Raw genomic sequence first — 6,267 nt, 5'->3', positions numbered from 1 at the left:
GTTTTTTGCAATCCATGGTACTGAGATATTAACACACGCACACTAACACACACACACACACACACACACACACAGAATGCATTGCACCAACCTGCTAAGCCAAATGCAGTGGTTCTCAACTCCAGTATTAGAAGACCCTTGCATTGCACATTTTGGATGTCTTTTACATGTGATTCAACCCATCATATAATAGAAGCCCCTTAAACCGAATAGAGCATGTTAAATGAGACAGACATCCAGAATGTGTAGTGTTATGGGTCCCCAAGATTGGAATTCAGAACCACTGGCGTAATGTCTAATAATTCTATCACAATAAATACGCATACCTTGGTTTTGACCGAGAGTGTGAACTGTGGATATCGTCGTTGAGTGAGTGTGGTTGACTGTAGAGAACTTTCTGTAATTGGGGAAGCAATATAACAGGTAATGTCAGTTTTGTCATTGTGTTTAAAGTATTGGACCTAATGTGTGCCTAGAAATAGCATGCAAAAACTTAATAAATGTGTGGTCACTTATTTTAGATAAAGTTTATCCATTTAATTCAACTAGTTACTTTGTTGTGACTAAAATTTAAGGGCGAGGTTGTCAACCTCTTTTTTTTGGAGGGCTCGATACCTGAAAACTTTATCTCTTAATTCTAACCAGTTGATGATTGTTGGATGAGGGTTAGAACTAAACTCTTAAGAATGGCCAAAATGTCAATATTGAATGTAAAAATATATTTTTGATCTGCCCAAAATTTAATGTCATGAGACAGTGAGTGTCATCAGAACAAATTTTGAAAGATATTTTTTAAGATGGACCCAGAATAATACTAAATAATCTTTTATAGTTATGTGTATATACACAATTGTTTAGTCTTTTTAGGGCCTTCTTATGCAGGGCCCAATTCTTTTCCTAATGATTATTATTATTATTTTTTTAAGTTTCAGGGATTTTTGTTTCTGCTACCAAGATGGTTTAAGACATGGTGGAGTTTGAATCCAATGGTGCCTTTTTCATTTGTTTTCCTTTAATCATCCAAAGGACTTGGTGGCCAATAAATAGAAACAGCATAAAATTACTTTAACAACAAATTAACAATTATCAAAAAATAAAAAAAAATAAAAAAATTAAGCCAGCCATAATATAATTTTCATGTTTCATTGACAATGAATAAAAGTCAAAAGGGCTTGCCATACTATCCTGACGATGCTTTTCATAATTTTTTGGACCTTGACAGCAGGGACGCGGGAAGTAGGGGTGCTGGGGGGGGCTGCAGCACCCCCTGTTTTCACAGGGTTGCAAATGCAAGACCAAATTTGTTCATTTAAAATGTATTCAGTTTTATCATTTAATAATTTATTTGTAATAATCTCTGAAATGTAAATTGTAGGTGGGCTATAATAAACCCACGCTTATCTTTATAAACATGATTAATTTTACTTTTACATTGATTAATGTTTTCTATATGGGATTAGCCTATCATAATCCTCATGAACACGTGACGTGACACTGGCGCGCGGTATCACACACTATACAGAATGCGAACATGATTAACTTTAAAACTAGGAGATAATGGCGCAAAAGCAAATTTCCGATTTTTTTTAAATGCCCATCCCAGCAAAAACTTTCCAAAATAGGCATCCACACCAGCCCCAGCACAAGCACCGACATAAGCAAGGGAACCAGCTCCAGCACGAGCACAGAGACAAGAAAGCCTAGCGGACCTAGCAGCACCAACCCCCGAGATTGATCAGCTCCTGCATATCTCTCCTCCGGGCTCCCCTTCAGATAACATAATCACAGAGCTAGAGCCAGCTAAAGGTGTAGAAAACAAACCGTTTCAGCCAATGAATTATGATTTTCCAACGAGGTGCTTTAGAAATTAAACCTTTGTTAGAAGCTTTAAAGCAGGCTGGTTTTTGAGGTGGAAATGGCTTCATTATATAAAGGATACGGACAAAGCCTTATGTTTTATTTGCTGCTCTGCCGTACAGAAGAAGCTAATTAATGATGAACAAATAAGGGTAGACTCTGCATTTGTGAAAGCAGGCTTTACGAATTGGCGGAAGGCGGGAGAAAAATTCAGAGAACACAAGAAATCACATTTTCATTTGGAAGCGGTAAATAAAATGGCCGCATTGAACAGCACGCCCATAAATGCTCTGCTCTCGGACTTGATAGCAAAAGAACAAAACACTGCCAGGACAGTTTTGGAGCTGGCCTTTAGGTCGCTTAAATTTTTAGCTCGAGAGGGTCTGCCTGTGAGAGGCAGACCCGGTCTCATCGTGATGGCGTATTTTGGCAGCTTATGCTTGAACGTACACATTCGTCAACAGCAGCTCGTGAATGGCTGCTTAAGAGAGACAATTGGATGTCTGACACAATACAGAATGAAATTCTAGAACGTCTTGCACATGCTGTTCAGCGTGAAATTGTCTCTCGGGCTGCGAGCTGTCCATACTATGGTCTTACTGCCGATGGGACTACGGACATACGCTCAGATGAGCAATTCTCCTGTCACCTGTATTACGTTGACACAAGCCTCGTACTACAAAGTGCATTCTTAGGGTTTTATAACATACCAGACACTACATCTGAAATTTTATTTTCCTGTGTGAAAGATGTGTTTTTGCGTTTAAATCTCCCTTTGGAAAAACTGCAAGGGTATTGTTTTGATGGCGCACATAATATGTCTGGTCGCCTTGCTGGGGTGCAAGCACGTCTTAAAAACATTTGTCCTGGCTCTTTATTTGTGCATTGCTGCAGCCATTCCCTAGATCTGGTGCTGCAGGAACTCGTGCGGGAGGTGCGTTTGGTAGCTGATGCATTGCACTTTGTTCAGAACATCGCAACAGTTATCAGAGAGTCAGCAAAGCGCAAAAACATTTTTGAGTCATTCTTCGGCGAGCAGGATGTCACAAACATACTCGGGCTGTGTCCGACAAGGTGGTGTATCAGAGCTAATGTAATATCAAGAATAATTCATGCCTACTGCCCTGTTTTGCAAACTTTAGATGCTGGAGTGCCAGAACCGAGTGGTGCTGACACTTATGAAACGCAACAACCTGCATCACAAACTGTTAACCTACGGAGGGTGCCATTCAGGTGTACTAGAATGAGACAGAAACCTATCTGGACTAAGGACTATGTTTTGCATGAGTAAGAAAATGAAGAGAGGTTGAACTGTTAAAATAATTGAGTCAAGAAGATAAAAAGTTAAAATATGTTCTTCATTTCATTGTGTTTCATAGTACTTGTTTATTTTGGGCTTATACGTATTTCTGTTGTTTAAAGCCTGCTATATTCTTTCTGAAAAGGGGAAGATGTTGTCTGAATAATTGTGCTACTTTTAAGGCCTCCCCTAGATGGCACTGTTGTTCATACATGTTCTATTGTATGATAGTAATGAAGGAAGGAGATTAAGTAAAAACTGTGTGTGGTTCAGTACTGCTTGTTTTCTTCTTCTTTATTTTACTGATTCCCAACATAACAGTGGTATAAATATATACATTTTCTACCATCATGTCTTGAATTTGTGATCATTCTAAATGCATTTTAATAGCCTGAATCATGCAGTGAAAGAACGTACTCTAAATGCGCACAAGCCTAGACTTCACGTAATGTATGCGTGCGCTCTGTAGGGATGTTTTGAATGGTTTTTGCTAAATACTCGATAATGTCAAATCACACATTGTTAAAACAACAATTACGATATTATCACAGACGATATATATCGCACACCCCTAATCCCACCTGTGACTTATTTGACACTACCTAGGCTATCTGTGAACAGATCATTTTAAGGCTAATGATGCATAGTTATGATCTGTACTATATATCAGTATGTTAGATTGTGTTTCCTGTATTACTATTGGCTTTACCTAATAAAACCACTGTAATTTTGTTTTTAATATATTGACCACAGACAGCTTTTGCAGTTAAAAGATAATCACGTGCACGCAGACAGGCCTCCTGGCTCAACTGGGACTTGAACCTTCTCGCTGTGAGATGACAGTGCTACCCACTGAGCCACCATGCCACCCTTCTTTAATTATTTATGCTTAATAATGTATATATTGACTTTATATCGATTATAAGCCACCCTGCTCTTTAAGATATCGTTATTGGCCATTGAAAAAACTAGTTTATCATAACTGAACATGAGCTGATTTCTGCTTTCTACTTAAGCCATTAGAACGTCATAATCATGCATAAAATGAAAGCAATGGATTTGAAATTAACATATATGTCTATGTAGTGTACAGTTGTTTGTAAATCTAAGTGGTAAACATTTAAATCTCTCAGTACTAAAATGCTGTATTTCATGTTTCCATATTTTCAGTTCACTTCAAGTGTTTGAGTTTAAGGACTGAATGGACATGGTGTTGATGACTATGTGGTATTGTGATGGTGGTGTATGTTGTATTTCAACTCTTCATGGTGTATATCTGCTTTGAATTATACTCTGTTCAACAGAGTTGGATGTGGTTCCTCCTTATTTGCATTTCATTTTGTCATTAACTTGGGTGTTTCACAAAATGGAACCCAAACAGGGACCTTCCCAAGCCAACTAGTTTATTTGAAACATGTTTTCCTCTGTTTGCGTTTACTGATGTGTCATATGAACATATTGCATTTGTGTTTCATACTTAACTGTTTATAGTTGAGCACTGACATTTCTACATTTTCAGTCTTTTCATTGTGCAATGATAAGTTAATACAAGCCTTATCTTTCTTATCTCGTGGATTCCGCATAGTAAGCCACCTTTCTTGCAGTCATTCTTACCTGTTGAGCACAAAGTCAAAGCTGAAAGGAAAATCACGGAATGAAAACAAGAAATAGGAGAAAGCATTCACACTTTTGCCTAAGACAGAGCATTATGCATAAGACTAAAACCTTTTATGACGGACAGAAAAATTCTACAAGACACTCTTTGAAACCGCAACCCTCATAACGCTAGTGTACTAAGGGGTATCGTGTCCACAGTGGACAAGTTAGTTAGAGTCGGAATGCTGGTGGAGAGAGACCTCAATGAGGAGAGAGCATTTTAGAGACAGAGATAGGCTGAACTGTGACGAAAATCTGCCACGGTTGGAAAAGCTGTTCAAAGTTTTCGTCTTTTTGCTGTCTTGGATGGAACTTCTGAACGTCCTATAACTTTTCTGTCTCTGAATTTACCATTAATTATTTGCTGTCTTTCCATTGAAGCTTTAATAGATACAGGCAGCACCTATTCTTCAATGCAAGAATCCATTTGGCATTATATCAAAGAAGGAGAGAAACACTGGCAATCTGCTAGAGGACAGACATTCTCCCTTGCCAGTAGATACCTTCAGCATGCCTCAGGAAATATAAGATTGGAATGCACAGTGCACAACCACATTTATCCCTTTAAAGCTTATATCACGAGGGACCGAGATTTGACTTTTCCATTGATTACAGATTTGAGCTCTTGAACATCTCTGGGAAGGCATGGGCTCCTACATATTCCTTAGCAAAATCTCTTCTCCTTCCCATAAGACTAATTTAACATTCAACCAGGTTGCATTTAGCATTACCTGCTGTTCAGATCAATGAGTCCACAAGAACTGCTATTAAAGAAAGCAAATGCTTTACATGCCCAGAAACGACAGTAGGAAAGTCTTCTGTTTTATTGGCCTACAGTGTGTACTGATTCCGTGGGGAGAACTTCCATCATCTAGCATCATATTAACACCAGCAACACAGTGCCAGTGAGGAAACAGGCATACCCGATACCATTTCACAAGCAAAAATTGATTGATGATGAGGAGTCTTAAGATGCTGGAAAAGGGAATATTTTGTCCATCCACTTCCCCGTGTTCTACTCCCATCATATTGGTGTAAAAAAAAAAAGGACTGTAGTTTATGCTTTTGTGTAGACTGCAGGTTCTTAAATGCAACAACTCCATTAGATGCTTTCCCTATCTCCTGGGGGCATACTTGCCTCTTTATATGGAGCCTCAGTTTCCAGCACTTTAGATCTGAAGATCTGAAGAAGTGGTTATTGGCAGGTCTGTACGGAGGAAAATAGCATCTCCAAAACTGTTTTTGAGACCACAGTCTGCACAATATGAGTTCATTTGTCTACCTTTTGGTTTGAATAATGCTGCTGCAACCTTCCAGTGATTGATGAATACCATCTTACAGAAGCTCACTGGTGATTGTTTCATGTGGTTCTCACACCTGTCCTGAAGGACCCTCTGCCCTGCACATTTTGTATGTCTCCCACATTTATCACACCTGATTCAACTCATCAGCTC

This window comes from Sinocyclocheilus grahami, unplaced genomic scaffold (genome assembly GCF_001515645.1).
Source record: "Sinocyclocheilus grahami isolate Dianchi unplaced genomic scaffold, SAMN03320097.WGS_v1.1 scaffold1031.1, whole genome shotgun sequence".
NCBI lineage: Eukaryota > Metazoa > Chordata > Actinopteri > Cypriniformes > Cyprinidae > Sinocyclocheilus > Sinocyclocheilus grahami.
Note: the sequence above shows the minus strand (reverse complement) of the source record.